Source organism: Anser anser (assembly GCF_964211835.1).
Source record: "Anser anser genome assembly, chromosome: 9".
NCBI classification, from domain to species: Eukaryota; Metazoa; Chordata; class Aves; order Anseriformes; family Anatidae; genus Anser; species Anser anser.
In genome coordinates, this window is record NC_139729.1 from 28738665 (window position 1) to 28762032 (window position 23368).

A 23368-nucleotide genomic window follows, 5' to 3' on the forward strand; every position below is an offset into this window, starting at 1 on the left:
TAAGCAGATTCTGATACTTCAGTGCATGAGGCCAGCACCAAACAAACCTTCCTGCACGAGGTGCTACACAAGGAATACACACGCGCACACACACACTTCTCCATTTGTCTCACCATGGGCTGGGTATAAATTTTCTGTTGGGAAGATTTTGTGATGAAAAATCATCTAATACAAAATGGTGTGGAAAACAAAACCAACAGTTTTTCTGAAAATGCTCATCTTTTTGCTGAGAAAATGAAAGCAACTTATTTCATAATGTTTTTATTTATTCTGAAATACTGTTATGTGTCAGTTTGAGCAAATGACACGCTGCATCTCCTTACTAGCACATTGTGTTAGAGCTGCAGAGCTTCCAGGAAGATTATGTTTCCTCTAATGCAATGCAGATGTCTTGATCGCCAAGCTGCTCCATGTGCCCTGGAAGGTGCTGCCCTCTCCCTGGGGACCCTGACACTTGCAGAGATTCAGGTTCCTGAAATGCTGGCCAAAACATGCAGTTTAACAGGGAAAACGCTTCAAATGGAAATTGACTTTGAAGACAGGTCAAGAAACAAACTGACCACTATTGATTCTGGGAATGCTGAAATGTTTCAATTAAATAAAAAGGCATTCCTGAGCCCTGTTTGGATTTTTACACACACACACCCCCACACACCCCCAATAAATAAATAAATAAATAAATAAATAAAATTAAAGGTTTTCATTGCTTTTGAGATAAAAACAAAAACTATATAAATTTCTCATCAGACATACTCAGTTTCATTCAGCTCTGATTTCATTTCAAGGTAATTTCTTTAGAGCACAACTACGAGAAAATTTAAACAACGTCTGTTACATGGTTACAGAAGAAAGGGGGTATAATGTCAAGTCTCTCCTTCCCAAGCCTCACTAAACATCTGACGCCACTAATACCATTAACTGCTTTTTTCAAACAACTGTGAAGAAGAGAAAGAAATCTGACACTGCACTGCTGGTGTTTGTACAGATGCAGCTCTTTAGTGTGTTTGGTTAGTAGTAGGAGAACTGGAAGAGCTTGAGGCCAAGTCTGAGGAATGTGCAAATACAGAGACATTGGTGCAGACCTTTGCAAGCCCTCTAATGAAGCACTTAAGGCTATTCGTATGGTGAGATGGCTCAACTGGTGGGACATTATTGACTGCAACCATTTGAGTGGAAGATGCCATGTGCTACACAAGGCCTTCTGTTACAATAGACCTATCTACACCAAAGTAAAGAAATTAGTGCAGTGCTGTCATTCCCCATCTGTAGTGCACTCTGCAAACCAGAGGCTGCCAGTGCCTCATGATGGCACTCAGGATGATCTGACCAGTTCAGGGTGATCCATCACCTTTCCCAGCACTGTGGTCAGACTGATAGGCCTGTAGTTCCCTGGATTCCTTCCTTCCTGCCCTTCTTGTAGATGGGTGTCACATTCCTAGTTAACCTCCCCATTTAGCCAGGACTGCTAAAAAACTACTGAAGGTGGCTTGGCGAGCACTTCCACCAGCTCTTTCAGTACCCTTGGGTGGATTGGATCCTGCCTGGCCCCATAGACTTATGAATATTCAAAAGATGTAAGAAGTTTCTTACAGTTTCCCATGGGATTATAGGGGTTTCATCTCACTTCCTGCCACCAGCTGATACAATTTTCAGGTCTGTGTGATAGAAAAAATACTCTCTGAATATTTTCCTTTTACTTTTGAACATTTTTCTACATTAAGTTTCAACAAGCTGCAATATATTTGCCTGCTCACATTATTTATTTAGTTAAGGTTTTGAAATAGAAAGAGATTTGTATAGATGTTTCCTCAGTGGTGCTTTTGAAGTGTTATGTCTGGGATAACTGCTAAAATCCCTAGCAGTATATACACTGCCAACATAAATAAAAAGTATATTTAAGGATGGGGGATTATCCATTCCATGACAGGGCTGTGCTGCATACCATAGTCTGCTGTCAGTTCTAGCAGCAATTTTGTTTGAAGTTCAGACCAGCACAAATAATGCTGATGGTCTTTTCTCCAAGAAAACAAAGCTTTCTGACCTTCAAAAGGAGCTGTAAGGACTCATGTGTGAACACTATCTTGGATGTATCTCAGAAACAGCAAAAGCTAGCTTCAAAAAGTTTTCTTTGGGGAAAACCTTTTATGGTGTTCCTGTCATCTTTTGGCCTGTGTGAGTATCCTCAAAGAGGGCTGAGTGTGTAACGGGAAGCTGAAACTGCTGCTAACAGTTACCGTGATGTTGTATTCCTTCCTACCTGCAAATTCACCAGAGAAAATAAAGCTCAGGTGCTCTATGTCAGCAGAACCTCAGTGCAATCAATCTTTGAAAGTTAGAAAACCTATACTCTGGGCCCAGCTCATTAACATTTAATATTATGTTTATATAAACCTTTAATTTTGTGGAAGTTTTTCCAATGGATGGGGGTGCCTGGCAGCGATGCTATGCACGCATCTCCCATGCGCTCCCATCTGCATGTTCATTGTCTTCCAGAAAAAAACACTCCCAACTGTGCTCTGAAAACAAGCCATCTCCAGGTGTCTTCTGCCCCACCAGGCACTGCTTGTAAGCTAGCTGATATCCATGAGGGATAACGCGGATGACAATAAAGAGACACGCAGAAGTACCTGCAGGCAGGTGTGTCCTGCAAAGCACAGTTCTGGTTGATGTTCCCCTTCTCAGCAATGACAGAGGCCTCTTTGCCAGATGGTCTGGTCTGCTGGTGTGGCCACGATGGTGCTGCATGGCACAAAGAAGTTATGCACAAAAGGGCACCAGTGTGCTGCATAGGTCACATCGGGGCAACTGCAGGGCAATGAGGGCTGCAGTCAGACAGCACTGTAAAAATAAAGGAAAAAGCCAGGGCTTTAAAGCAATTCCAGATTCCATCTTGATACGTCTGTTGGGTGTCAGGCTATAGGAGCTAGACAATCCGCCTAGCATGTTGGTACTAGACTGAGTACTTGTCTGCCAGCATATGGGAGACAAGCTGCCAGTAATCTGCAGAGCCCTCCTGCTGGCAACAGCCACATCCTGTTCGGGTCAAGATTAAAGCCACTTCTCTAGCTGCATTACGCTTTTTCACAGGTGAGGGAAAGGATTCTGCAAAAGGCAAAGGCATTTGTTTGTGGAATTCAGTTTGGTAATATTTATTATAAATAGCACAGGTGTCCTTTGAACATCACTGTGACAGGTCACACACGAGGAGTAGCAAGATCACCAGCTTGAGGGTGGTTGATGCATATATCAGACCACTACAATTCAACTGTGACTTAACTGGCCATGACTTTGGATGTCATAGCAGAAATCACAGCTTTCTACGGGAACAAGCATGAAAAGAGATGGACTTTGAGCACTCTGACTTCCATTTCCTCTGTAAAATTCAGCAGAACTAGTAAGAGAAATTGCTCAGCACCAGTGAAAGCCTACAGAAACACCTGATGAGGAACCCAAGCCTGCAGCAGCAACATGCCCAAGGAGGCTGAATGGCACTCACGTTGCTCTTGAAGTGCTCAAAGGACTGGGCAGCAGCACCCACCTGTAAATTACTTCATCTGCTTTTGCTCAGGACAGTTGTTGTGCATGAACTACCAAGCTGTCCCTTGCTCCACTGACTGCAAAACCAAGCAATTCAGCTAAACGTAGATGTCCATTAGTACTATTGTCAAGACTACTTCCTTCCCGAGAAGTTGGTTCTGCCTAGGTCTAGGCAAGTTTCCTGTTTTGTTGCCACCAACTTCTCATACGGGACCCCCAGCTACAGGTAAGAAAGCAGCAGGGACTTGACCTTGAGATGTAACTATGTGCTGTCACTTGATCATATATGCAGGTAAGTTTGGAAGTGATGATAAGTTTTTGCTGCTGCTGCTCCTAGCAAAATAGGGGGATGCTAATATTAACAACCAAGGAAGAGAAAACATCGCCTGCTAACCACCACATCAGGATATCATAGTGCAAAATAAACCCAGCCTGGATGAGCATATGTCTTGTAAATAAATCAGAAAATCTTTTAAGACATGTACCTAAATCTACCAAAAGGAATGGAAGCCTTTCAATTGACCTTTCTAGCGATGTCACATTTTAGGCAGAGAAAAATACTCCCTATTTAATTGTATATATTGTGAGGGTTGTTCTTTGAGATCCATAATGAAACCTGTAATTCCTAACATATTGCCATTACAGCTGCAAAGTCATAACAATGAAGAAGTATGCAATTGCTCTGCTTCTGTCATAGAAAAAATGCGTTAAAGACCTGCTGTGAAGTCTATGGCAGCATGCAGACTCTTGCAGGCTTTTAATGCAAGTACTGGGTGTATGCTCTTCTGTCTGTGGTGTGTTCGTCTGTAATTTGTGGGAAAATGTTACAGTTCTATTTTTAGTTCACTGCTCTGCATAACACCAGGAGTTTCTGATCCATAAATACGTCTCCTTGGAAAAGCTGCAGGGTGCTCTGCCTCAGCTCACACCTGAATCCTCTGATCACTGATGGTGTTGTGCTTCCAAACCAATGCCTCCTCTGGTCTTTCCTCCGTATCTGAGTTGCTCTTGGTCTAGCCAGCAATTTTATTTGCATCTCCTGGTCCAGATATTGCCCTTGTGTCTTCACAAGAATCTCCCAGTTCTGCTGGGAACCCCATGGAAGGAAGGAGCACTTCACTGTGGCTGCGATGCGGAACAGCCTGCACAGCCAGGGCAGTCAGGCTGGGCCCCCCAAATGCCAGTCCTGCTCCTGATACTACAAGCATCTTCATAATTTGTACGATCACCACACAGTTCATAGCAGATAGCCAGTTCTCTCTTCTCCCCCATCTTCCTACACTTGGTGCAGGCATGAGATGTTCCCAGGCTCCTGCAGTTGCACCCTGGGGTACACTAAGTCCATATGTTGCTGGTCCCTTTCACATGAATTTCAAAAGAGCCAAGAAATTCACTCCTTGGAGATACACTTCTTTGTGCCCAGTCCATCCAGCAGAATGAATAAACTTAGTCAAGATGGCCAGAAAAATATGTCATTGCTTAAGGTGACTTGATATTCAGAGATACCAAGTACATTTTTTGGGGGGTGAAGCAATAGATCCAACCCTACCAAAGTAGCATACCTAACCTTTCTTAAGTAAAAACTTTTCAAATACTTTTTTGCTTTAAATTTCTTAGTTTGCCAGGAATAGAAATGTCTATTTGTATTATACTATAGACATCAGTTTATTCCACCATTTTTTTCAGCATTTAGGGTTATTATCAGAGGACTCAATGTATTCTGAAAATGGCCTGTGTGTATTAAGAGAAATCAGGTATCTGTTTATTAAAAGCTTACAGTTTATGGCTGTTCTTGGCTTCCCTCACATTCCTAATTCTGTTAGAGATGTCTACTCTGTCCCAGCATCCTGGGGGGAACACAACCTTTTGTCATTGCTGCTGACAAGGCAACCCAACGATGTGAGAGAAACGGGTGACTGGCTGTAATTCCTAGTGCTCAGCAGCCCCTTTACAGGCTGTGCAGGAATATCAATCCTCTGAGTCCTCTTCAACTCATTCTGTCAGTGAGGAGAGCATTTTCAAGTGAACCAAGGCTATACTTAAAGCTGGTTGCAAAATACAGACCACTCTGATCAGGATTTATTTTAAATGCCAAACGTTTTTTGACTAGAGCTCCCAATTGGTGGGTGAGTTCCTGTTTTAAGGTAACAGCACTTTGGTCAGTGTCACAAATGACACTGCTTGAAACGTCATCAAAATGACACTTCATTAAGTGTCATCTGCATGATCATATAGATGAAGTTATCTGGCATATCTCTCCAGGAAACTGAGGCATAACTAGCGTAAAGAACTGTGTCTTGTACAAAAGCTTAGACTTGCAGCTGGAAATGCCTTTTCCCAAATAGCAGCAATTGCAGCTCACATCACAATATTCTCGACAACTGAAGATCTATGTTTCAAAAATGAACTGAGACTGAGTGTTATAATGCAAAACTCAACAGTTGTATTCAAGGCTGTGACAGCCTCACTGGTCTCATCTCCCTTCCTGTCTCTTCATGTATATGAATTATCCTCCCACATAGCTCCTTTTGTATCAACAATATACACAACATCTTTCCAAAAGCAAAGTGGAAATCCCTGCAAGTATTTCTGGTGCTGCTTCCAGCCAGAAATAACAGTAATCTGATCCATGAGCAAATTCCATTTCTGTTACTGAATTCCTTTGTACAAATATCTTAGCCTTGAAAAGGTTTGGCAACAGCTAGGCACAGGCTAATTTTACTTATAAGGTGTGAATCAAGGAAGATTTGCAAGTTTCTGCATCACAGACAGGAAGTGTCTGTGGCCCCTCTTACCACTTCTGATTGTCAACAGAAACATTTCAGCTCCGCAGTCTTAGAGGTAACTTTAAACATACTAAAAGCCCTGCAGATCCCACCTCCAGCCACCCTCATGGTCTCCAAAACCAAAACAGTATGGCCAAATCCAGAGCCTTGTCTTGAGACCTGGAAAGCTTCCAGCCTTCTTCAAAACCCCTGTCACTAACAGGCCGCATTATCCTGGGCAAAACTTAGTCTGCAGTTTACAGTTTAAAGAGTTGAATAAATTATTCATTCAGGAGAATCCAGCAGACAGTTTGTGAGAGAAATGGTGACTGAGGAAAGGGCAAGCTCCTCTGCAGACTGCACAGTGCCTAAACCCCAGGAAAGCACAAGCACCAAGCTGCCAGCACTGCAGCAGCAGCAGCAAACTCCTGGAGGCTGCATACTGCCCAGCGGCCAACCCTGCTGCAGTGTGAACAGAGGCCCACAGCCAGCTAGCAGCCTCCGTGCTTCTTCACTGCCAACAGCTCCCATCCAAGCCAAGGCTCCTTGTACAGTACAGAAGCAGCTCTACCACACTGCTGCAGCCTCACAGCACCATTTCCTCCAGTTCCAAAGTTCTCACAGCTTCTGAGAGGTTGTTCATGGCCAGGTTTAGCCAGCAGCTCAGCTGTAGGGGTCACTGGCAAAACCAGAAACAAGGGGAGTTTATTTCTATCTAAGCTAATTGGCTAGCTGGTCTGACTGCGACCCCGGGGAGCCAGGCGCTGCCACCCAGCATGGCCTGACAGCACCAAGCAAGGGCGCCACGGCTGCTGTGAGCACACACTCCTAGAATTCTCTCTCTTCATTCTCTCCTTACAACAGACATTATCTCCTCTGGCTCTGATGGGACCAAGCCGAGGGCTGGCAGGCCTTGATGTGTCCTTCCAGTACCACCACTCATCTGCTCTCCAGTCTCCAGCAGATCGTTTCACTGCCATGGCCCAGCTCACGGTGAATGCTGCTGCACTTTCTTCTTTCTTACAGCAGATCCTGAGGGTTTGCAGATGGCAAACATGGCACAAAAATTGAACTGTATTGTTAACAGGAGTGAAAGGTCCTCCAACTCCTAGCTATCTGTGGGATCTGGCCATCGATATAGAGTCTCCCATAATAACAGTATCAGGCTTGCTTAATCTTGCTTAATTATTTTTGTACACTACAGCTCTGCAACCTGACAGTTCATCCTCTGCACAGATTCAAGGTATATCACAGCCATTTGTCAAACCAAATTGTTTGACAATCTGCGGATACATATATTTGCCATCTGCAATCTATTCCTTGGTTTCTGGCGCCTATTTTCAGTGCTTGCTTTCAAAAGCTCTTTCATATTTCCACGGGCTTCTTCATAACCTCCACCAGCAAAACCTCACACAGTTTAATTGTTGACAGCTGTGTTGAGAAGTATTTTACACTTCTTCTGTTGTTCCTGTTGTTGCATGCACATGGGTTGCAACATTAAGGACCGTTTGGCTGTGTAACACGCACCAGGACGTGGAAAGCACACGATGACTTCAGAGAGGGTATTACTGCAGGTTTTAATTGTTTCTTTGCAGCTATGTATGTTCAAACAATGACAAGTAAAAGACATTTAAGTAAATGGGTGTGAAGCTCTGAAACTACCAAATAAATATTGAATGAGAAGTACAGGGCTAATTAGTGTAACAAGTGTACATAATGTGCTCAGGCAGCTGTGTCCTTACACAAAGGAAAACCCAATGCTAGTAAGTCATTCTTCAGTCAGGAAAATTTGCAAAGTTGCATGTTCCTTGTCAGACTCTGAGGACCAGCAGGGTCCATCCTTGACACAGGCAGGCACCTGCTGCAGCACCCAGCAGGCCAGCCTGTTGTTACGGGTACACCAAGCAGGGAGGCAGGACCTCTGCTTGCACCTACCTGCAACGCACAGAGAGGAAAGGGTCAACAGCCATTGATACAGCTCAGAAACAGATGAGCTTGGCACAGGCAGTCCACATGACTCTGAGCTAAAGCCCCACCACACAGAGACCTGTGCTATCCCTGATGCATCCTGTGTCTCTCAAAAGTCTTGCTCCAAAGCGGTCAGACATGTGGATACAGCAAAAAACTCCATATGTATAGTAAATGCCAGCATTAATAAAAGGTCAAGTGCCTTTGTTAGTCTTGGTACACTTGACACCCTATACCCAAACATTTTTCTTAGTATATATAGTTTAAATATATAAAAAATATATAAAAATATATAAAAATAAAGTGACTCTCTCCTTTGGAGTCTGCATTTCAGTTTCATGGTAAAGAAGCACCAAGTCAAAAAAAAATAATCACTACTGAATACTTTTTTTTTTTTAAAGGCAGAAAGGAGTGGTGCAGAAGATGTGGTGTCAGAACATATCTAGGAGGTGTGTGGTTGTAATACTATGAAAGATGGAAAATGCTGGGGAGTAAACTGTTCTCTCTTCTGCCAGGCTGAACTCAAATCTGAAACATCTGTTCACAATACATGAGATGAGCTCTCTAAGTTAAGTAACATAAGCACAAGCTCTTCCTGATATCAGTGCAGAACAATTATCAGTTAAGCTTTTGTGGAATTCTAAGAATCTAGACACTTCTGCTGTTCCCTGCAAGCACAGAATAACAATGTTTTTACCACCTGATAATCACTTGCAGGCAAAAACTAACACTTTCTATTTGTAAAATATATGGTCACAGTGTTATGAAGCCTGTTTTTATTTTTTTCTAGAACTGAATTATATAATGCCCTTCAGGAACTATCCAGACTGGCCAATACTGTCTATATATAACACGTATCTCAGGCCAGCACAACTGGCACTTGAACAGGGGGGTCTTGGTTCAGCCTATTGCAAAGATAAAGGTCAGTGGAAAATACTAAGTTTTAGATATGCTTTACCACTATTAAAAGCATAATCCAAAGGACAGAGAGCGGAATGTTAGTTCAAAGTATTGAAAAGAATTTCCTTGCAGAATTCACACCCAAACATGTCCCAATTCACACCCAAACATTGTCCCGCTCTACTCTGCGCTGGTGCGGCCTCACCTCGAGTACTGTGTGCAGTTCTGGGCACCACAGTATAAAAAGGACATGAAACTGTTGGAGAGTGTACAGAGGAGGGCTACGAAGATGGTGAAAGGCCTGGAGGGGAAGACGTACGAGGAACGGCTGAGGTCACTGGGCCTGTTCAGCCTGGAGAAGAGGAGGCTGAGGGGAGACCTCATCACAGTCTACAACTTCCTCGTAAGGGGGTGTCGAGAGGCAGGAGACCTTTTCTCCATTAACACCAGTGACAGGACCCGCGGGAACGGGGTTAAGCTGAGGCAGGGGAAATTTAGGCTCGACATCAGGAGAGGGTTCTTCACAGAGAGGGTGGTTGCACACTGGAACAGGCTCCCCAGGGAAGCGGTCACTGCACCGAGCCTGTCTGAATTTAAGAAGAGATTGGACTGTGCACTTAGTCACATGGTCTGAACTTTTGGGTAGACCTGTGCGGTATCAAGAGTTGGACTTGATGATCCTTAAGGGTCCCTTCCAACTCAGGATATTCTATGATTCTATGAAACATTCACATACCTCGTTGCATCTCCAGGCTTGGTAAAGAGGGATCCCGTTCTGCGTAGGGCTAAATTTTTATTTAAATGCCTGTGTATATTTACACATGAAGTACCTCTCTGCTATCTAAAATCCAGTAAGCTCAGAAATAGCACCATAGCAAATGAAGCAAAGAGCCACAGAACTGTGCACTATCTAGATTTTTTCCCTGCTTCTGCAGCTCTAGAGCAAATGTTGCCTGCAGCCCTCCTAAAAATTTCCAGAGTCAAAAGGCTTTCGACTACGGACTTCTGCCAGGGACAGGTGCAATAAATCAGGGTCAGTTTCTGTTTCTGCTCCTGGTTCTATATGGTAGGGGACTGGATTTGAAGTGGAAGGTTCTAAAAACCATAGTAAGAAGGAAGAAAGGAAAAAAGAAAAAAAAAAGAAAAAGCACATGTTATTCAGTAGCTGTCCAATAGGCCAAAAAAAAAAGTGCCATTCTAGTTATTTTTGCCTTCTCTTTGTAGAACAGTAGATGGAGCTCTCCTTTCACCAGCTTCAGGAGTCCATTAATGCCTGCAGTATTGCAAATTCTAGCACTGTAATTATTCTGTCAGCACCTGCATGTGACATATCTGTGATGGTTACAAAGGAGGGATCTCTGGCTCTATGGCTGCCCGCATGACATCATTCAGCAGCACAAGATTCCCTGAAATTTCTAGATGACAAAAATGTTTGATCAACCACAGTATTGCCTTTCGTTTCAGTTAGGCATTGTCTAAAAATCTTCCTTTCTTTTGTATGTTGTTACCAGGCTTACACAGAATTCACTACAGCTTGGCAAACGAGATGAAAGCACGTTTTATTTCTCTTGCAAAATAAGGAATGAGAAATTCTCGTGCCGTATTTAGAGCATATATAAAAATTACATCAAAACTGGAGACTACATTATACAGATGGTTTTACAGGAACTAATGCCAAGGGATCTGGGGCAAATTTCTCAACCCGTTTGCAGATCTAATGCCTAAAATCTGCATGTAAAAACAGGATAGAGGAAGTGGAATGAGGAGGAACACTGGCACTTACTTGCATCTTTGCAAGCTGGGAAAAATTACAAGTGTATATGTTGAATTTTTCTCTTGACCCCAGTCTTCACATGCTACTGCAAGTGACTCTAACAAGGCTCCACCTGGACACGGAAGGCTTTCCTTATGTTGTACACTATGGGACCAGAACTACAGGCTGCAGTTGCCTCAGGATATCAGCCAGAGCTTCTGCAAAAACAGCTGATTTACCAGGTTTTGCTGACCTTAATATCAAGACCTTGGAAACTCAGACCCCTCCTGCAGGTACATCAGGGCAAAGAGAAATGACAAAGGAAGTACATTTCTCACAAGGAGATCTCCGACAACCTAGAAGATTCCTTCCCCCAGAGCAATTTTCCTGACTCTGATGAATGAATTGCTAGCATTTGTTCCCAGTAACTGGGAAATGGGAACATGGATAACAACATCCCAACCTGAAATGCAAGCAGCTAGAGGAGCTCTTTTCACCTCCAGCTGTCAGGAGAGCACTTTGAAAAAGCAGCAGGGAAGGGCCTGGCCTAAGGGCTGAGCCTAGGATTGCCCGTCGCTTTCAGCTGAAGGATGCTATGGTATCAGCAGCATGATAAGAACTCATGAGCATTCAGAGGAGCTTTCATAAAGCCTTTCAAGTCTCCTTGATAAAGGAGAACAGGACATACCTGTTACTGCTTATGGTCCCCTTCTTGGGACAACCCTGCTGCTGGCTCAGGTTTTCGGAGAAAGTGTTCCATGGTTGAGCTTGCAGCAGCAGCACATGGTGGTTTTTCAAAACAGAAAGAAGTCAAAGATGTTTATCCTCATATATATATATATATATATATATGCTTTACATATATGTATGAATGCTTGTCATTTGAGACTGGTTAAAAGCCGAAAGCCACTTTACATACCAGCTCAATTTTATATACACTTTGACAGTCATAATATTATTCATCCACCCTACAATCATTCTGAGAACGCGTGCTGCTTAAAATTACGCAAGAGCAGAAAAAGGCAAGGTGGATATGCAGCTCACATAAGGATTTCGTGCTCCCTAACTGCTGCAAAAACAGCTTGTCTTTATGGCCTTCTCTTAGGCTTATCCGTAAGGTACCAGGAACTCCACTCTCATTATCCCAGCCAAAACTGGGCTGATGTACTATCACAGGAGTAAAGCTGGTATAAGTAAGAGAAAAATTAAGCTGCTCATATTTTTGTTGTTGTTTGCTTGATAAAGCACTACACACATACTGGTTCGTTCTGCTAAATCCAAGTGCAGGCTTGACTTAAAAAAAAAAAAAAAGAGTAATCACACACTGTTGACTGCCAGGGAAGGCTATCTTCAAAGTAAGCGTATAATTCTCTGGAAACATGTACTGCTATATAAGCAGTATATAAAAAGATATTTTGACTATTTTTTTTTTTTTTAAGATTCTTTAGAGAAAATATAATGTTATGCAAGTAGGAAAACCAAGAATATTGTAGAGTTACATGAGATGCTGGATATATTTGCCGGCTGGATGATATTTGCCAGCAAGGTAATTCAATATACCTCTATTCTGGCATTCAATAATTAAAGAGAGGCCCCCAGCAGTGAATTGCTGGGTGATTAACTCACAGCAGCAGCTATCCTCAGCCACCACCAGAGAAGTGCCAGCACCTGCAGACAGGCACTGGCAACTGTGTGCCACATCTTCACAGTCAGGCACTGGAATACAAGCAGGGAGAACTTCTCGCAGAACCAATTTTTCGTTTCTCTAAATAAAAGTTAACAGAAGAATGAAGACAAGACATTCATCTTTAAAGACATGTGTTTTTTCTACTTTTCAGCCTGCTAGTGACTGCTAGAGTTTCTAGATTTAAGACATCATCCTGCATTTAATTCTACATATGTATAATGGTCTGTTCAAACAGGATCTGTGATTCAACCCTAACAGAGAAAAAAATCTAGGTAAGGAAGTTGAAGTTTGGTCTTTAATAAACTGAAGCCAACAGCTGACAAATTAAATACTTCAGAGAAGTGAAAATTAAACAGTCCTGCAGTCACGAGTGTTGGCATATGGAAAGCTGCCACTGAGCTAATAATAGAAGTGTCTACCGCAGCAGAGAGGGAGGTCCCAGCATCCTAGAGCAAGCCATGCATCTGGGCACTGGGAATACAGCCATTAGGCAACGTATGTTTAACTAGCACATATTTGTTACCTTCCTGTCAGCTATTCGTCTTTGCAACCACTGGCTGAGGACAGCAGCCCACAGGCAATAGTGCCGCACTTGTGACACCAGATTCATCTCTGCCCACCAGGTTGCCATTTTAGCAGATGAGTCTCCTGAAGCCACAGGAGCATGGGAGGGTCTTTCACCAGCACACTGCCTGGCTGAGTGCAACTGCTCTCCCAAAATCCAGACCCAAATCCAGACTACTGCTTCATTTGCATTTCATGTCACACATTTGCATTCCCCTGTTCTGTACACCAGCCACTTATTGCTCAGACAAATTCAAGTAGCTGTGTGAAGCTACCTGTGGACTGGGTCTTCCTTTCTTACTTCACTCTGACCCCTGCATAATTTGTTTGGGTACAGTGAAGTCACACTGCTGAAAGGTGGGAGGAGAACCACGGTCATTATGTGGAAGACAAAAAAGCATAGAAAAATTACAAATGAGAGAAGGAAAGTGATTTAGGCAGGTGGTTATGAAGCTCATCAGTAGTGCTTGCGTAAGGTATTCCCCCTTTAACAAATCAGAGGGGAAAACAAATCAGGATGGTGGAACTACAGACAGCAGCCAGGTAACTTGGCTTCAGTTGCCTACAAGAAACCATCCAAGCAGAGAAGGGAAGACCAAAGTATATGATGTGCTACAGTAGCCAGCAGTAATATCATGTATATATTATGCTCCTGCCATAGGAGGAGAAGCACACTCATGTGAAACATGCATCACCCCCACACGTGTAGTTCTCTTGGAGATGACAGACAAGGTTGATTCACAGCACTTTCCTAAATAGTGTCCTACACTCTGTAATGCAGATAGCTGACAAGAGATAATGGGCACTAAAGAGCAGAAGTGAGATAAAGCTCTAAAGAGAAGAGGGAGATAAAGTGCTGGAGGAGATACACGAGTGCGCACACAGAGGAACAAGATCTATTAGAAAGTACAAGCAGCCTCTGCCAGCTTCAGCACTGAATCAGTGCTTCACTTCCTACAGTATCTGGCACATGTACTTTAGGAGACTTTCAGAGGTACCAAGCCATAGAAAGCTTTTGGTTTCATCAGTACCAAGCAAGCTGGATAAAACGGGGCTGAGCGGTGAAAGAGCAATTCTGCTGATGTTAAGAAACCATCAGTCCAGGCAAGAGAAGCTCCTGCTGGTTGTAAGGGTGGCAAGGAAGCAAAAGGAAAGGAAGTTTTGAGAAGTTTCTTGGCTGGCTCTGTATCCACCGATATGCACTGCAAGGGGTATTTGCTGGCTCAGGATGATGCACCATCAGTTTAGATGATGACTACAGAAAGGCCAATCCATTTCCTTCTTCATCAGATTATTTTTTTCTGCCCCAAACGTCTTAGATTCAACAATGGGGATTTCTGTCCAACTGCCCCTTTCAGAATACTGTGAAAATAACCACCCTAAGAGCTATCAGCATCTTGTTCTCCGAGTTTGTGCACAAAACACTTTGGTGCACACACACAAGTTGCTTTTCAGTCAAGTCCAATGCCCATAATGATGGACAATGCACCTAGAGCTTTTACTGTAGGTATATATATATATATATATACACACACACGTGTGAAAAATCTGCACCTCTTTGCCTCAGGTTGTAGCAAGAATAAAGTAAATGGAAAAGAAGCTGCAAGTTCTTCTGTTTAACATTTTGGTGCTTCCAGATCAGAAGCCAAAAAGACTATCCGACAGTTCTGCATCGTCTAGCTGCTTCCAGCAAGTTTCTATCTTCCACACACACAAGCTCTCCACAGGCAGACTTTAGCTGCCAATTTTATCCTTACAGAGACTCCACCTATTGGTAATGCATCATCCATGAGTAGAATAATCACATCTGGTTGGGTACATGAGCTTCAGAGAGCTTAGAGCTGCATCAAATGAGTTTATAACTGGCCTTTCACTAATGTGCCTGAAAGCTTGCCAGAGCAGAAAGTTTGACTCCAGCAGTGCTGGATACAGGAGACACACCTGGGATGAATTTCTTCTGTGCCAGCTGGGCTCTTCCATGCCTGAGGAGGAAATGATGGCTCAGCCCTTGCATGATGGACAGGCTGCTGCAGCTAGGCTTGTCACCAGCTAGAAGGCGAAAGGAATACTTCTAGAGGCCTGCTCTTTCCTCAGCACTGGTTGTTGACCACAGCCACAGAAAGGTTTTGGCACCGAGGATGGTGCCCTGGCCTTCCCTGTCTGAGCAGCAGCATGAGGAATAGACTGGCATTTCTTCTTTCTTTGGTTCCTATATGTTCTCCTCTTCTGCTGACTTCTTTGGTCTCTCTGTGCTCTTCTGCCCACACTTTGGCTTCAGCAACATATGATACAGACAAAAAGCAAAGAGCACGGTACAGGCAGCGGAATTTGAGGGGGGCTCGTACCCTCTTACTCCCTACATGGCACTCCTGGGAAAGTGACACTTGTCCATGCATAGCAACAGCATTGATACCACACAGGGCAGCAGATTAAATTAAAATAGCAGCAATGCTGACAGTACTCACAGGTCTCAGAAAAGAAAGGTGATGCCGATTTGACTTGTTCATCTTTCCCATGACAGGAAATATTTCAAACACTGTTAACAGCACAAACATTGTCTGCTTCAATCATTCTTTGTACCTCGTGATACTCTGCCTCAGGATCACACAAATAAAAGAAGACCTCAGTATTCCTTTTGCTTTCTAAAGAAAGAGCTCAAAATGCAATAAAATCCAACCTCTCTGTATTGTTCTTCATATGCTCCAAAGCGTTCAGCTGCTCACAATATATCATGTTACAGCCTATGGATGCACCAATCTAAGTAAAGTAAGCTGGTCACCCAGCAGTCAGCTGCTGTGGTGACCTCAGCAGCTCACAGGCCAGCAGAGGCTGCATCCTGAGCCAGCAACAGCGCCAAGAGGAGCTTTCAGCCAGTCTGCCTCCGTGAAACAAAGCCTTCCGCTTTCCACCCAATCCATTAACAGCAGAGTAAAGAGGCATGGAGGAGGAAGGGTAACCAGTGCTCAAGTACACACACAGAACTGTCTTAAGCTACCATTTTCAACTACTTTTCTGCTTTATGGGCCTTAGCACAATAGGAAAAATGGAGCTGAGATGCAGAGAGCAATCAGTTTCTCTTCCAGAATCACACATTCATACCTAACTAGTACTTGGATCAGAGAAACCCCGGGAAGCACTGAAAAAAGCACGCATTTTTCAAAGCTTTGACAAAAATATTTTTTCCTTTCTTTCCCCAAATGACCTGTGTCCTGTAACAACAAACGAAGGACACTAACTGTAACTTTTTTCAGAAAGTACCCTCAAATAATATTCCTACTGTGTTTTAGACACAAAATAAAAAATTGTGATTTCACAGTGTTAATCAGGAGTAACTTGAAGACGACATACTGGAAATCACAAATGAATCCCAGAAGTTTTGATCTAATTTGGAATCTGTCAGTTTCAATTCTTGCTGCAGAAAACTTCATAAACCTGAAAACAACAAAAAGAATGTAGCAATAAATTATGCACAAGAATAAGATCCACTGGGGAAAAAAAAAGTCTGATTTAGAAAAAACAGCATGGGATACATCATTGGCTTTGTCTTAGAGGGTTCCAAGCTGCAAAGCGACTCTCAGTTTCACTGCGAGGCAGACTGTTTGCATTTCACTGCACCCTGTCCTCAGCATGGTCCAGCAGAGAGCCACAACCCCAGAGGAAAGTGAGGTTGGCTTCCCCATGCTGCCTGAGATCCCCCCCACAAACAGCAAGTGGTAGGGCACACACAAAAGCAGCACCACTCTCCCCCACTTCCCTTTTAAATTATCCTGGGAAAAATAAATTAAATCTTCTTGACCTGCAGCTGCAACAGACTGAGGAATTCCACTGTGCCAGCTCCAGAAGCTCTTCATGCAGAAGCAGACATGCAGGCCACGGATACACCGAGACCCCTGCCTGCTCCTGCCGTGGCAGGACAGGGCTGCCTGCAGCGCGCACTCCAGCGTCGCCCCCGTAGCCATTACAAAGCACAAGGAGCAGGGGCTGCGCCATGGGGAACGAGCGCTTGCACCAGCCCTGGCTCCCTGTGGAGGCCAGCGTCCTGGCCCAGGGCAGACCTGCACCAGTGCATCATGAGCGGGCAGGGCAGGCCCCCCCATTGCTGTGGTGCTCATCCCCAAGACGTGCCCAGCCATATGTGCAGACCGCTGCCAGGGAAGGCTGTCAGTGACACGGGACCAGTGTGCTCTGGCCACCCCACACACAGCCCATAACACACCACAGCTCAGCAGCAGATCCCACTGTGGCACAGAGGCAAGACAGCCCCTTAGCTCATCGCTGGCTTGCTCCAACTGGAAGCACCTGCATGCCCACCGAGCAGCAGGGAGGGAGAAGTGTCAGACGTACATGCCAATGAGCCCCAGGCCAGGCACCTTGGGGACACACTGCGGTCAGTCCACACAGGCACCCTGTCATCAGGGAGGGCACGTGGCCCCCGCATCCCCAGAGGAAGGCATGCTGACAGACCCACGCCAGAGGCAGGGGTACAGCTTCCTGTAGCCCATGCAGGTGCCGAGGACCACGAAGCAGTGAGGGACCCTCTGCCACACAGCAAGATAAGCATTCGATGCCTGCACCCAGCTTCAGGGAGCTCTGCGGCAACCTCACAGGCTCCAGCATCAGCTTCCCACCTTCCAGGTCCTCTAAAAGAGGCTGAGGCAACAGAACAGGGGGGTTTCTTTGGCATTTCCTAGTTTTTCAGGGCAAAAAGGAGTTGGTTTAGAAAGGCTGCATTAAGGACTGAAATGTCCAGTTTTCTGCTGAGCATATGATGTGTACCCAGTCCTGGGTGTTACACTGGGTAGCACAGAGGTGGCAAACATTGCTGTTTCCCCTCTCTCCATGAAGAGCACTGCAAAGAACAATAACCTTTTTCTTTTTTTGCATTAGCTTTTGGTTCATTTGCCTGCATTCTTTGGACACAATTAACTAGACTTAAGTGAAAAAAAATCATTTCTCATTAAAAATTGCCTCAAACTGTATTGTCTTAGTGACTGAATATACAGCTTTTGGGCGTGTTACGTATGTGTATTTGGTTGAATTGCAATAGTTTGCCTGTTTACTGCAAATGAGTGTTTTCCAGGGGGAAATAGCACTTGCAGTAACAAGCTGTCTCTCGGGCCCTAACAGCACAAACTGTAGTTTACCGTGATATAACAACTGTTCCAGATGTCTTTCTAAACTACATTACACACAACATGGAGGTTTCAGCAGACACAGTTTTACTCCATGCAGAATGCAATTTTCTTCCACACATATGAAGTCACAAGTGCTGGCTTGTACACTGATCTGACAGTCCCATACCTGGGCTCCCACCTGCAGAGGTGGGAAGTATCAGATATTTGCATATTTGAACACGGTGCACAGCTGCCCCAAAGCAGGTATGTGTGCATGCAGGTTGGAAACAGAAACAAAGGGCTGACTGCTGATAAAAACTTGGCCATCAAAACCCAGAATTAGGAATATATATGGATAGAAAACTGATTTCAGATCAGAGTAAAACATGTATTAGTATTATGGATATTAGTTATCTTCTTGGGCCTTGAAAAAAACCACTTGTATGGAATAAAGCAGCTAAGATGCCCTGTGGTTTTCCTTACCATCCAAAAACTAGCTGTGAACTTTTGGCAGTTACTTTCCTGAGTTTTTTAGGTTATTACCCAAATAGATGAGAGACAGCCATCACACATTACTGACCTCTCTTCTCTGTACCTTGGTCCTGGCCCTCCCTCGACTGAGTGCTTCCTTTTTCTCTTCTGCAGCCTTGACTTCACATTACTGCCAGTTCTGGTTTTCCTCACAGATGGCAAACATTCATCTCTTGCCTACATTCACTTGCAAGAAGAAACAAGCCTTCTGCCTTGCTCTGCACAATGTTAAAAGAAATGACATGAGACTAAACTTCACCACTAACCATAAATGCATTTAATCTACTAAAAAGCTGAGGGAACAGAGCCTGCAGGACAAGCCCCTCTCCAAAGTCTCAGGCCTGTGGGGAAAATTCAAAGCACCGGTTTTACAATATTTTATGTGGTAGAGGGAGACCACTTAATCAGTATACTAGAGGCAGATGAACACAGAACTCAACATTTCCAGGATGCAAGAGATTTGTCCTGCAGTGCTCACTATTAAAGACTTTACATAGTGTGCTACCTGCTCAGTAAACCCAAGAGATTAGACAACTCTGTCACAAATTTACAAATGATAAAGAAAATTCGATAAAAAGACTTGGAGATACGAAGACATTTTTAACTCCCATCATGGGAGCTAGACCAAGGGTTGAGGCCTGTACATGGTCTGTTCAGCATGCATGCTCCCCAGTCACCACCACATTCCTCCCTCTGGGGGTAAACAGCAGTCTGAGTGAGAGTCAGGGGCTCCCTCCTTACAAGCAACAGCAGAGGCCAAAGAGTGTGCAAGCCTAAATGCACAAGTCTGAAGTTATTTGAAGACATGGGAATATACAGAAAAAAGTCTCTGTTTTAAAAGCCACACAGTTGTGCCCAGTACTGTGATCAAATGCTATCATTACCCTACCAGAGCTTAAAATAGGTCGAGTAACAAGACAAACAACTGTAAAAATCCTAAGCTACTGCCAACAGACACGCAGGAGGCAGCAGCATCACAGTTTCACTTCACTTCCAGTGACTGCATTGTTTGTAGAACGAAGGAGTCTCCATTATGATTCAGGATAACGTTGAACTGAGCAACGATACAGCCAGAGAAGAACGTCATCAGTAAACTACACTCTGCAAAAGAATCCATAGATCATATGCAATGTTATATCAACCCACCTCCATTGTTGCAGGCAAGTGCATGCATGCACAGAGAGCCCTTAACTGTGAGTACACAAGCAGCAGTTCCCTTACTTCATTTCCCTACTCCACAGGACAAAAACTGTGTACAAGTTCACGATCTATGATCTTTCCAGATTCTCTGAACTCCCCCTGTTGAGTCCATGTAGTTCTCATACTTTAGCTATTGACTGCACAGGCTTTGCTGGTGCTGGAGGCTGAGGCTTTGTAACAAGCCCCAGGAGTTCAGTACGTTCTGTTCAGAGTGCCAAAGGCACTGAATAATCACTTACATTTGCATTTGCCTAAACGTAGGCTAAACATACTGCAAAAAGCAGGAATAGGCTTAGCACTGAACAGCACAACTAAAAGCAGACACCCATCAATAATTTGGTATTTTTCCATAAAGGCCAGAAAACACAACATGAATCAGAATAATTGAAGTGGTATTTTTGTACAGACAGCGCAACAAGAAGAACCACAAAGAATATAAGGTTTGAGATGTTTGCTACAAACTTTAAAACCTACTTTTAACCAGTCAGTACATTTTATGAGCTTATCTGGAGATAAGATAAGCTCCTAAATACTGTTTCTAGGGTTTAGACTTTTTGCTACAGACATGTGCTATCTATTGCTGCCTGAGCTTGTCTGCTTTCCTCTGCCGCAGCAGAGGCAGCTCAGAGAGGTATCCAGCCTTACAGCAGAACTGCTGCATTATGAATCACATCATGCTCACCAGGAAAAGGCAGGCTGTAGTTCTTAGGGCGGGTTAGAGAGCCAGGAGGCTTGGGGTGATGTTTCCTGGCATTGCCAATGATTCGCCACATGACCTCGTGAAACTGACTTGATCATTACATACATCCATTTCTCAGCTTCTGTGTGTTAAACATCAGCAGTACTGCAAAACACCCCAGAGGCTGATCACCTCAAGGAGTCAGGAAAGGGAAGGAAAAGAATTAGACTGTCTGGAAAAGAAAGGAAGTAATCCAGTGCATCATGGTGCACTTACATTTCTGATTTCAAAAGCAGTTTGGACTTTATTTGGAACACAGGCTTTAATCCAAATAATAGAAGAGAAAGGAAGTCTTAAGAAAGCAACACCTCTTTACAATTATTTCATTCCCTGGATGTTTGATGAGGCAAACATTAGTGTATTCTAAAACTCGTAAGGTATCTGCATACTGAGAAAACCAATGCTTCTGATATACCTGACCAGAGTCATCCTCACAGCATCCCTGCACGAGGGAAGTAGGATAAGTGTGATTTGGTGCAGAGACAGTTGTAGAAGAATATTCCTATAGTTAAAGATAGCCCATGTCACTGGATCTGGTGATGCATGCCAGTGATTTTTAAAGAAGCTCCGCCTGGTAACAGCACAGGATGCAACCTACTGGCAGCACAGAGAAATTCCCACTCACAGCTGATGTTCACCAAGTCCCCAGGCAGCAGCTCAGACAGCACATTTCTGCTGACAGCGCCGTTCCAACAGGCGCACCAGCCAGCCCTGGTGCGGTGTGATGTCAGCCAAGATGTCTCATGAAGAAGAGTTTCACTGAAACTGTCTCTGGCCATGCCAGACTGCAAGTCATTCAATCCGGCACACCCTGCAGCAGCCTGTAACTGTGCTATACACATGCAGCAGCCTCCAGAACATAGCATCAGGTGTATTTTGAAACACAGAAGGTCCTTAGTTCATGCAAGTCTTTAGCAGGAAACTACAGCAGAAGTTTCATTAGCACAGCTGCAGAAGCAGAGGGGATTTAAAATGGCCAAGTCTGTTCCATTGGAACCAAACACCGTCAACAGGCACCTACAATCCCCCTCACTCCCACTTTCTGCCCAGTGGCACAGGATAACAGAGACATCTTGGGCTACACAAAACAAGAACACAGCTCTGTATGACCTCAGAGAAGCATTAACTCTGCTTCTGCATCATGGCAGAATCATAAAATATCCTGAGTCAGAAGGGACCCACAAGGATCATTGAGTCCAACTCCTGGCACCACACAGGTCTACCCAGAAGTTTAGACCACGTGACTAAGTGCACAGTCCAAACGCTTCATAAACTCTGACAGGCTTGGTGCTGTGACTCCTTCCCTGGGGAGCCTGTTCCAGTGTGCAACCACCCTCTTGGTGAAGAACCTCGTCCTGATGTCCAGCCTGAACCTCCCCTGTCACAGCTTGACACCATTCCCTCGGGTTCTGGTCACCAGAGAGAATAGATCGGTGCCTGCCCCTGCGCTTCCCTTAGTGAGGAAGCTGTAGACCGCGATGAGGTCTCCCCTCAGCCTCCTCTTTTCCAGGCTGAACAGGCCAAGTGACCTCAGCCGCTCCTCGTACGTCTTCCCCTCTAGGCCTTTCACCATCTTTGTAGCCCTCTGTGCATTTCATTCCTCTGTCACAGCTTACACCAAAACACCCACATTCTAATATTAGAACACAAGACACCAGATCTGGAAAACCTTTATTTGCCGTAAGCTCAGGTGAGAATTGTTCACTATTCTCTGCAAAACCTGGGGTGTGCACTGCAGACTGCTCTCCAGCCACACAGCAGGGCCCAGGACTCGGCCAGAAAGGTGGAAAAGGCAAGCGAAGAGATGATGAGAGGAAAAACTGGCAGAACTAGAGCATGAAAGAATGTGGAAAGAGGAAGGGCACAGAAGTGTAAGACTCTGTAAAACTATGTCTTGTATGGAACTGTTGAAGGACTACTGGGTAGTTTGTGGAGGAAGTAGAACATTCATGAATCCGTTGTCATCAGATACATCTGTCTGTGCCAAAGCCCTTTTCCAAAATACTGGCAGCGATGGCAGCAGAAAACATGACAATTTCCTGATTACCACATATACTTTTTAAAGCTCAGACAAATCCTAGATTGCATCCTGCAGACCTGACTCACAGCTCCACCTCAACATGCCACCTCATGGTGTACTGGGACAAGCCATCTCTTTCTACACACCACACAATCTCACACTCCTACTGTCCTCACTCCTTTACTTCTAGGTTGGCTATATCTTTGCTGAACAGAAACACTGTGATTCCTAAGAAAGGAATTGTGACCAATCACTTCAGACAGTGACAGCAGCTTCTGTGACTGCTACCATGCAGTTCCTTCCCATTTTCAGACTTCATGTTAAGTAATTACTCTCTGTAGTGAGACTTCGGTATAGGGTGTGTCATTACCATTTTACAGACAGAACAATAAGCCCCTCCTGATGCTGACGATGTAAAATAGCACTCTCCAGCAACAGATCAGCTTTTTTTGAAAGACAAGAATCACTTGGGTTTGCTCTGTATTTACCACGTTAATCTCATAAACCTACAGAAACACAAGCAACCAACTCTTTCCTGCTCTCTGCTCCCTTATAGCCACAGCTATTCTCACCTCTCCCACCACACAGAC

At 44.3% G+C, this 23368-nt stretch overlaps 1 long non-coding RNA gene across 5 annotated transcripts in view; it reads right to left on the minus strand.

Annotated features, from left to right (window-relative positions):
• LOC310904173 overlaps positions 1-23368 on the minus strand; it is a 65419-nt gene that overhangs the window by 9783 nt on the left and 32268 nt on the right. For 2 of the 5 annotated variants that reach the window (XR_014588099.1, XR_014588100.1), the window contains one exon: positions 2628-2838. The exons of the other annotated variants lie outside the window; for them this stretch is intronic. This is a non-coding gene — a long non-coding RNA (uncharacterized lncRNA). The remainder of the gene's footprint in view (positions 1-2627; positions 2839-23368) is intronic. 5 annotated transcript variants of the gene reach the window in all.